Source organism: Girardinichthys multiradiatus, chromosome 3 (genome assembly GCF_021462225.1).
Source record: "Girardinichthys multiradiatus isolate DD_20200921_A chromosome 3, DD_fGirMul_XY1, whole genome shotgun sequence".
In the NCBI taxonomy this organism is placed as follows: Eukaryota; Metazoa; Chordata; class Actinopteri; order Cyprinodontiformes; family Goodeidae; genus Girardinichthys; species Girardinichthys multiradiatus.
This window is the reverse complement of record NC_061796.1, coordinates 30,951,452-30,962,052: the sequence shown is the minus strand read 5'-3', so window position 1 is coordinate 30,962,052 and position 10,601 is coordinate 30,951,452.

Below are 10,601 nucleotides of genomic sequence, written 5' to 3'. Positions count from 1 at the left end.
TGCAGTTCAAACCGAGCATCAGAATGGGGAAGAAAGGTGATTTAAGTGACTTTGAAAGTGGCATGGTTGTTGGTGCCAGACGGGCTGGTCTGAGTAGTTCAGAAACTGCTGATCTATTGGGATTTGCACGCACTACCATCTCTAGGGTTTACAGAGAATGGTCCGAAAAAGAGAAAATATCCAGTGAGCGGCAGTTCTGTGAGCGCAAATGCCTTGTTGATGCCAGAGGTCAGAGGAGAATGGCCAGACTGGTTCAAGCTGATAGAAAGGCAACAGTAACTCAAATAACCACTCGTTACAACCAAGGCATGCAGAAGAGCATCTCTGAACGCACAAAACGTCGAACCTTGAGGCCGATGGGCTACAGCAGCAGAAGACCACACCGGGTTCCACTCCTGTCAGCTAAGAACAGGAAACTGAGGCTACAGTTTGCACAGGCTCACCAAAATTGGACAATAAAAGATTGGAAAAACGTTGCCTGGTCGGATGAGTCTCGATTTCTGCTGTGACATTCGGATGGTAGGATCAGAATTTGGCAACAACGTGAAAGCATGGATCCATCCTGCCTTGTATCAACGGCTCAGGCTGTTGATACAGGCTCATATTTTCTTGGCACACTTTGGGGCCCTTAGTACCAATTGAGCATCGTGTCAACGCCACAGCCTACCTGAGTTTTGTTGCTGACCATGTCCATCCCTTTATGACCACAGTGTACCCATCTTCTGATGGTTACTTCCAGCAGGATAACGCGCCATGTCTCAAAGCACGAATCATCTCAGACTGGTTTCTTGAACATGACAATGGGTTCACTGTACTCAAATGACCTCCACAGTCACCAGATCTCAATCCAATAGAGCACCTTTGGAATGTGGTGGAACGGGAGATTCACATCATGGATGTGCAGCCAACAAATCTGCAGGATCTGTGTGATGCTATCATGTCAATATGGACCAAACTCTTTGAGGAATGTTTCCAGTACCTTGTTGAATCTATGCCACAAAGGATTAAGGCAGTTCTGAAGGCAAAAGGGGGTCCAACCCGGTACTAGCAAGGTGTACCTAATAAAGTGGCAGGTGAGTGTATGTCTTCATTTCACATAGACTGAAATATTTCAAGTCTTTATTTTTTGTAATTTTGATGATTTTTGCTTACAGATATTGAAAATCCAAAATTCAGTGTCTCAGAAAATTATATTGATCTTATATAAGATCAATATAAATTGCATATTTTAAACAGAAATGTCAGGCTTCTGAAAAGTATGTTTTCTATGCACTCAATACTTGGTCAGGGCTCCTTTTGCATGAATTGCTGTATCAGTGCAGCGTGGCATGGAGGCGATGAGCCTGTGGTTCAGCTGAGGTGTAATGGAAGCCCTGGTTGCTTTCATAGCGACCTTCAGGTAAATTGCATTGTTGAGTCTAGTGTCTATCATCTTCCTCTTGACAATATTCCACAGATCCACTATGGGGTTCAGGTCAGGCCAGTTTGCTGGCCAATAAATCACAGTGACACCATTCTCATTGTACCAGCTTTTGGTACCTTTCACATTGTGGGCAGGTGCCACATCCTGCTGCAAAAAATGAATTCGGCATCTCCATAAAGCCTGTCAGCAGAAGGAAGGATGAACTGCTCTAAAATTTCATGGTCGATGGCTGCGTTGACTGTGGACTTGATAAAACACAGCGGACCAACACTAGCAGATGACATGGCACCCCAAATCATCACTGACTGTGGAAACTTCACACTGGACTTCAAGCAACATGGATTCTGTGCCTCTCCACTCTTCCCCAAAACTCTGGGATCTTTAATTCCAAATGAAATGCAAACTTTACTTTGACTCCAGTCTCAGTCCACTTTTTGTGAAGCTCCCACAAATTTTTGAATGGATTTGGCTTAACAATCCTCTAAAGGCAATGGTTATACCAGTTGCTGGCACACATTTTCCTAACACACTTTTTCCTTCCACTCAACCTTCTATGAATATGCTTGGGTACAGCACTCTGTGAACAATCAGCTTCTTTAGCAATGACCTTTTGTTGCTTACACTCCTTGTGGTGGGGGTCAATGGCTGTCTTCTGGACATCTGTCAAGTCAGCAGTCATCCACTTGATTTTAGCTTACTGGTCCACAGTGAGAGACCATTTCGAGCAGGGGTTGGCAACCACGGCCCTCGAGGGCCAGCGTTTTCCAACTTATAGATGTGTCCTTGGTCCAGCAGATCTGAATCACATGGCAGAATTACCTCTTCAGTATGCAGTCACGTTCTGCACAGGCCTGGCAATGAGCCATATATTTCATTCAGGTGTGCTGAACCAGACCAACATCTTCTAAAACAGAGGTGGGCAATTTCAGTCATCAAGGGGTTGGTGTCCTGCATATTTTAGATGCTTCTCTGCTTCCACACACCTTAAACAAATGTATGGCTGAGGGTGGTATCCGGTTTAGGTTTTCTGTCTGAGATAATATGACATACATGCAGGCCAGAAAGTTACATTTTGCTCTCAACACGTTTGCTGCGTCCATTTCTTGTATTCTGGTAAACTGTGTACGGGACTTCTTATAGACTTCTTTCAATGATAGCTTTCTTCTAGGCACTCTTCCATAAAGGCCAGATTTGTTGAGTGCAAGACTAATATTTGTTCTGTCGACAGATTCATCAACCTGAGCTGTGGATCTCTGCTGCTCCTCTAGAGTTACCATGGACCTGTTGGCTATTTTTTTGATTAATACTGTCAGTTTAGGTGGATGGCCGTGTGTTGCAGTTGTACCATTCTCTTTCCGTTCTCTAATTGCAGACTGAAGAGTGCTCCTTAAGAGGTATTGGGGGAAAGTGACAAAATACAAAAACATGGTACACTGTTCAGACTTATAATTGTTAAAACAAAATTGTTGAAACTGATGCCTTCTGTTTCTTTAACTTCACAATTATGTCTTACTTTTTCCTGGTGCTTAGCATGAAATCCAAACAAAATACATTGAAGTTTGTGGGATTGAAAGCGTGAGAATGAGGCTGAGAAAATAAATCTGCAATTGAAGCCCACGTCATCATTTGAGAGTCATGTGGAGACATGGCAGAGATGTGCATCACCCAGGTTGTGAAACTGTGGGTAAACTATGCTAAGCTCTGACAAGCCTTTGTTATGTAACCTGTTACTGCATGGGGTCATTGCTGTGAGCTGTAGGGAGTGGTCACTAGGGGTCTTTGATAGCCTATTGTGCCACAACAGGAATGTTTTCAGTTTCTTGCCATTTCCATTTCCAGTCCATGCTTCCCGCAGAGACTATAGTGAGTTTGCAGCCAAGTATGATCACCTTCATCTTGTCTGTGGTTTTTCAGGCCAGTGATATTAAAGAACAGGTCTTTGTTCGTTTTTCTGGAATTTTCCCATTACTGTACAAGGTTGTTCTCTTATTCACAGGTGAGGGAAGTAAGCCTTCAGCTTCCTGGGTTTCCAGCTTGAAGCTCTGTGTGGTGCTCTATGAATGAAGTTCGGATCATGCAGTGAGAAAGCACTTCTTAGGCTCTGTAAAGGTAAAAAAAACAGGAGGCCATCAGATTCTGAGCCAGACAGGCTGGAATGCAGCCAGGCCTTGGAATGAACAGTTCCCTCACTCCTCCCTCAGTAATGTGCCAAATTTTTGCCTCCTCCCCTCTAAAAATGCAACATTTTTTTCAACGTTTCTCTCCTTGGTTTCCGAGTTTGTGCTCCAGGCTGTGCTTTTATTTCCAGCCTCTTGGCATAAATTATTACCATCTCACATTACCTCAGCCCTTATTATAAACAAGCAAATTATTTGCATTCAGTCCAGACACACAGTCTCTAGATCTTTCTCTGTTTGTCTTTCAAAGGACATATTCGTTGTCTTGTCCAAGGAAAACTTGGCTGAAATTTGAATGCAAAGCAAATGTATATAACTGTACATGCTGATGTAAATATCTTTATAAATAAACAATGTCTTACTTAGTTCACAAAGTTTGTTTCTTATAATTATTTTTGATGCTTCAGGCAAATAAATTATACAGTAAAGAAACTTAGAGCTCAGAGATAAATAACCTTTAGAGGAAACAAATTACTGCGAATAAGAGAGAAAAAATATCAAACTTTTATGGCGTTTCTCTTTATTCAGCCTATTTTATTCTCATATCTACTCTGTACTCTCTTTCCCTCTGCAACACCTGTGACTTTGCTGATTGAGTTATACTATCTATATGACCTAAGGAGGTCAATTAAATGGTTTATATAAACTATGGCAATGCACAGGGGATTTAATCTCAATATAAATGCAGCTCCTAAACAACCAGTTGGTGTATGACCAGTGGTGCAGAGGAGTCTACGTTTATTTGATCAATAACCACTCAGTACCGTGGAAACCACAAACCAACACTAAGTAGTGCATAATTGTGAGGTGAAGGGAAAAGGATACAAAGTTTTGTCAAACAAAAAATTGAAAAGTGTGGCATGCATTTGTTTCCTGCCGCCTATACTTTGATACTCCCAAATAAAATCCTGTGCAACTAATTGTCTTCAGAAGTGGCTTAATTAGAAAATAGGGGTTACCTGCAATCTCAGCTGTTCTGTGGAATTACAATGTAAAAATACTACTAAAATCTAAGCTTCCAAAAATCTCCTGATGGTGGAAGCCTGAAATTCTTATTACATTCACTTTTTTTCTAATGGATTCTCGGTTTACTTCAATCAAGAGAAACAAATTAAAAAGTGGCCACTATAGAACTAACTGGAGATTTGGTTTGACTTTTTTATTTAATAAGGATAAGTAGGTAGAGCCACTGACTGGATAGATGGATGGATGGATGGATGGATGGATGGATGGATGGATGGATGGATGGATGGATGGGTATGTTCAATAAGACTGCAGACATTTGAGAATAAAAAAAGTTTAAATCTCTTTGGAGTTGTTTTAATATTTAGACAATCTGGTGCTGCGATGGATTGGCGAACTGTCCAGGGTGTACCCCGCCTCCCGCCCATAGACTGTTGGAGATAGGTAGATGTGCAGTTGACATGATGCTTCAAAAATAGAGCCAAGCTCTGCCTATTCGTTGCATTGCTTGCTTTACCAGCTGACAAAATGATGCTCAGCCAGTTACTTTGCAGGATTTTGAATCCTGAATTCAGACCTTCTTGTTGCCTAACTGCTTCCACTGAAAGGCATGTGTTAACCCTGCAATGCCCCTGCATTTCCAGGAGGTGTCAGGCTGATACACATCAGAGTACTACACACAACCAGAGTGAAAACAAGCCTTCAGGATAAGATTCCCCCATTCTCAGAAAGCAAATAAACATGCATCTGCTAGAAAGTGGAAACCTATTGATCTTGACATGGTACTAAAAAAGGAGAAAGAAGGCTAGTTGAGGAGAGTGGACATATGAGAAGCAGCCTTGACGCTGAGGCATCATCAGTGGTGGTGGTCTAGACAAGGAGGGCTGAGAGGGAGAGATAATCTAGGCTAATTGCAGGAGAGGAGGAAAGAGAATTGTAAATAATAGACGACATTCAGGAACTCCTTGTATGCAGGGTTTTCCTTGGGTAACTACACACACATAAACACACAGACTTGTGTCTACTACACACAAATGCAAAGCTCCCCCCCAAAAATCAGAAATATGCTGAAGTAATGTAATATTGGGACCCCCCCCATTCTTGCACTATTCCCCTGACTGTGCTTCATACATTCATGCCCTTTTCAACACTAGGCAGCTGTATGATAAACCAATACTCTTTTTCATTCTTTCATTCTCCCTCGCACTAACATGGCTAAGGAAGATTTGTAACATGTGGTTTTGATTACCACAGACAGAAACACACTCCAGCAGAAGTTGGCTTCAGCTAAGCACAAATGAAGACGATTTAAAGGAACCAATGAACTGTGACCAACTAAAGTGGATAACTCTTTTTAAAGCAGTTTTGTCCTGCTTATATTTTTTTTAGAAATATATTTTTATATACATTAAAAGCCAAATGTCATCATATCTTAGAGGCAGAAAAGTATTGAAAGCCATGTACAGAGCCTGAAAACCTTGAAAAATCTTAGAAGTATAAAAACCAAAAGAAATCACAGTAGGCCTTTCCATTGCTTTTTAAAACAAATACCTAATTTAAAGCACTTAAAATAACAAACATTCAAGACAGGGTATGCACTTCTATATATGGGGGACAACTCGATGTATGTAGAGGCACCAGTTTAAAGCTCATCACTGTCTAAGACTGCAAACAGAGAATTGTAGAGTAGAGATCGTTTTGTTCGACAAAAATACCTTTTTGGTGGGAATAAGCTGATTAGAGGTGTTGGGACCACAGCCATGGTTACAACATTAAAGGCCAGTACAGACTTTCCTGGAACTTTCAAAATAAATTGCATTAACCTACTTCCGGCACAGCCAGGAAACGGGGTAACTGCGGACATCCTGTGACGTCACTGTCCAAATAAAAGCACCACTCTTGCTACATCCTGCCTCTTCCACCTGGACTCAGTGCGAGGCTGCTCGGAGAGGCAGCGCGCTAATGTCTCTTTGCTGGCAAACAGACATAAACTCTTCAAACTGGATCCAAGGGTGTTATAAGATCACGCAATCATATGCACAAATTAAGTACTGATGAATTACTGTTGAAAGAATCCGGTATTCATTCATAAAATTAAGGTATAAGCATTGCTTGACTTTCTCTCTGAGGCCTGCAGAAGCAAACTGTGTTCCGGAGAGTTCCCTGTAGAGACACGGCCTCCATGAAGCCGAGTGGAAAACATTATTTTATTAAAATAATATTTTATCTGATCTTGCATTGTGAATGGTTGTCTAAAGGTATGCTGATTACTGCCTAAGTTGGTTCCAAGACTAACTTAACTTCACTTCCAGATTCTTCAAGATAATCCTTGGTTCTCAAACATAAACATTGCATGGTAATGTTGCATCACTCTTTTGGTCATGATTTTCAATCATCTTTAATCAACTTGTTTATATTGTACATAGTCCATTAGTCTTCATTATTCTTTAATTCTGCTTGGTAGTTTAGTTGGATTGTTTTAGCATAGTAAAGAGTTTGTTGATTGAAATACAGGGCTTGGACAATGAAACTGAAACACCTGTCATTTTAGTGTGGGAGGTTTCATGGCTAAATTGGACCAGCCTGGTAGCCAGTCTTCATTGATTGCACATTGCACCAGTAAGAGCAGAGTGTGAAGGTTCAATTAACAGGGTAAGAGCACAGTTTTGCACAAAATATTGAAATGCACACAACATTATGGGTGACATACCAGAGTTCAAAAGAGGACAAATTGTTGGTGCACGTCTTGCTGGCGCATCTGTGACCAAGACAGCAAGTCTTTGTGATGTATCAAGAGCCACGGTATCCAGGGTAATGTCAGCATACCACCAAGAAGGACGAACCACATCCAACAGGATTAACTGTGGACGCAAGAGGAAGCTGTCTGAAAGGGATGTTCGGGTGCTAACCCGGATTGTTTCCAAAAAACATAAAACCACGGCTGCCCAAATCACGGCAGAATTAAATGTGCACCTCAACTCTCCTGTTTCCACCAGAACTGTCCGTCGGGAGCTCCACAGGGTCAATATACACGGCCGGGCTGCTATAGCCAGACCTTTGGTCACTCATGCCAATGCCAAACGTCGGTTTCAATGGTGCAAGGAGCGCAAATCTTGGGCTGTGGACAATGTGAAACATGTATTGTTCTCTGATGAGTCCACCTTTACTGTTTTCCCCACATCCGGGAGAGTTACGGTGTGGAGAAGCCCCAAAGAAGCGTACCACCCAGACTGTTGCATGCCCAGAGTGAAGCATGGAGGTGGATCAGTGATGATTTGGGCTGCCACATCATGGCATTTCCTTGGTCCAATACTTGTGCTAGATGGGCGCGTCACTACCAAGAGCTACCGAACCATTCTTGAGGACCATATGCATCCAATGGTTCAAACATTGTATCCTGAAGGCTGTGCCGTGTGTCAGGATGACAATGCACCAATACACACAGCAAGACTGGTGAAAGATTGGTTTGATGAACATAAAAGTGAAGTTGAACATCTCCCATGGCCTGCACAGTCATCAGATCTAAATATTATTGAGCCACTTTGGGGTGTTTTGGAGGAGCGAGTCAGGAAAAGTTTTCCTCCACCAGTATCACGTAGTGACCTGGCCACTATCCTGCAAGAAGAAAGGCTTAAAATCTGAAAGACTGAAATATTATTTGATAAAATATTAAAATATTAATATTAAATAATATTCTCAGATTCATAGTCACAACAGAGGTGTGGCTGCCTAACAGCGACATAAAAGGACATAATGAGTGATTTTCCAATGAAGGTCAAGGTTACATGTATTTATACAGCACATTTAAAATAACATGGCCAAAAGATACATAAAGCAATGACATAACAAACTGTCCATAAACTATGCAATCATCTATTAAAAATATCACTTTGAACTAAATACCATGGAAAATAAGTGTGTATTCACACTTGCCACTTTTGGTCCGCTTTAAACGGACCAGAGTTCGTCTTCCCCCTTGGTCCGGACCTTTTATGCAGGTGTGAATACACTCAAGCGAACCCTGGTCCGGACCAAACAACCGGACCGAGACCCACTTTTTTGTGGTCTCGCTCCGCTTCCAAACGGACTCTGATGCGGTTCGCTTATGGTCTGAATACAAACCGACCCCGATCCGAACCAACTACAAAAAGCGTACGTCTCTTTGGACATAAAAAGCCACCGTAGCCGGGTAGCAAAGGTGTGTGTTGTAAGGTAATCATACCTGATAAGCTGTGTGTTGCTTAGCAACGCTACTGGGTTGTTGTGGGACAAGGCACGTAGAGAATGTCGGCGTTCAGCACGCATTCTCCGACGGGGTTCCAAAATTATAAATGGAACGTTTCAAACTCTGTTGAATGAGCTGTTCTTCAGTCTCACAATAATATTGCAGCTGTAATAACGGCACAAATATGCAGAACAGAGGTGCTGCACGCAGCACGTCTACAGCTGTTTTCCTCACTTTCCGGGTCCATCATTTCTGTCCAATGGGAACAATGATCGTCACCCGCGTGGCGTTGTTTACAAGTAATAGTTCACTTGCAAAAAGTACAATGTGAAAATAAACCGCACCAAATGAAAAAAATTAAGTTCAGAATCATAATCATCATCTTTATTGGTCATTGCACATGTACATTGCAACGAAAATGTTGTAGTAAAGTTAGTAAAGTTCGTTTTGGTCCGGACCAAACAAGCAGACCAAAGGACTTTCCTGGTGTGAATACACCCTAAATGTGTATAATGGTTGAGCTGGATGTGCTGAAGTAACCAATTCCATAAAACTGGAGCAGCCATCAGTCTCCTCTCTGCTTTAACCAGGTCTTGGGCAATGTGAGAGCATCTGGTTACTCAACCTTAGTGCTCTTACAGGGGTGTGGATAGGAAGAACCTCTGACAAGTACAAGGGTGCCAGAACATTACATATAGATGGACTTGTAGAGTTTGAGTGGTCACAGACAATGTTCTCAGAATCATGTTTTACCTCTACATTCATGTAGTTTTACATTCAGAGCAAAACACAGACTAATTATGTGGAGAAAAGTGAGAATTGCACAGTCGCTTCACAGCTTGCTAATATAACCTTGGATATTCTGCTGACAGCTGTCGGGAGAAATGGGGACACTGACCCCAGTGGGCATCAGAGTAACATTGCTGGTTAGAGCTAGACCAGAATCTACGATGCCTTCCTGAAAGTTGCCTGAGCTTTCAAAAGGAGTAATTTATTATTGTGGTAAATTTTAGACTGGCCTCAAGACAGAGTTCTTTTAAAATCCTGGGTAGGGTGTAGATAGTTAAATCTCTTAGCTACTGCATTCAGAAATCATTCATCCTGACCTTCTATTTCTTGCTGGATAAATCACAATATGTATCTTAATTTTATGAACTCAAATTTGAGCTAGAACCTTTTCTTTTGTGTGGCCATTATATTATGCATTGAGGCTCCAAACATAATGCTGTCACTCTTTGGCGAGTTTTAGCTGCATTCCTGGCTGACTTGTGGCTGCTTTCACATATATTTCTCAGTTTTGCACACAAGAATGAAAATAACTAATGTGAGTTACAAGCCCAAACCCAACTGTAAAGAAACAAATTGTAAAAATTCAAATTTTACCCTTCAATCAATTCATTTAGGTGAGGCACTTTTAAACTGTTATTCTGCAACGTAACCAGCACCCAGGAGCTGATACACAGATAGAAGGAGGTACAAGACAAGTTGCTGATAGCAGAAATGATGTCTGCATCACCAAGATAACATTAAACAGAAGCTGCTGCATTTTAATTCAGTTCAGCATCATTACTGCAGATAGGAAAGCAACAGACGTGCTGACGGGAACATGTTAGAAGTTGTCTGTTGTCATGTGTTGAAAGCCACTGAATTTGCTTTGTTTGTGTGTGTGAGAGTGTGTAAGTGTTAGAAAGCAGATGACGAAGACGGTGAGAGGCAATCGTCTTTGTGAGCGGTCAATGTATCAAGAGGGAGATTAGTGTCAAAAATCTGTTCCCTCTGTATTTGACCTTGTCTCGCATTGGCAGGCCGTGTC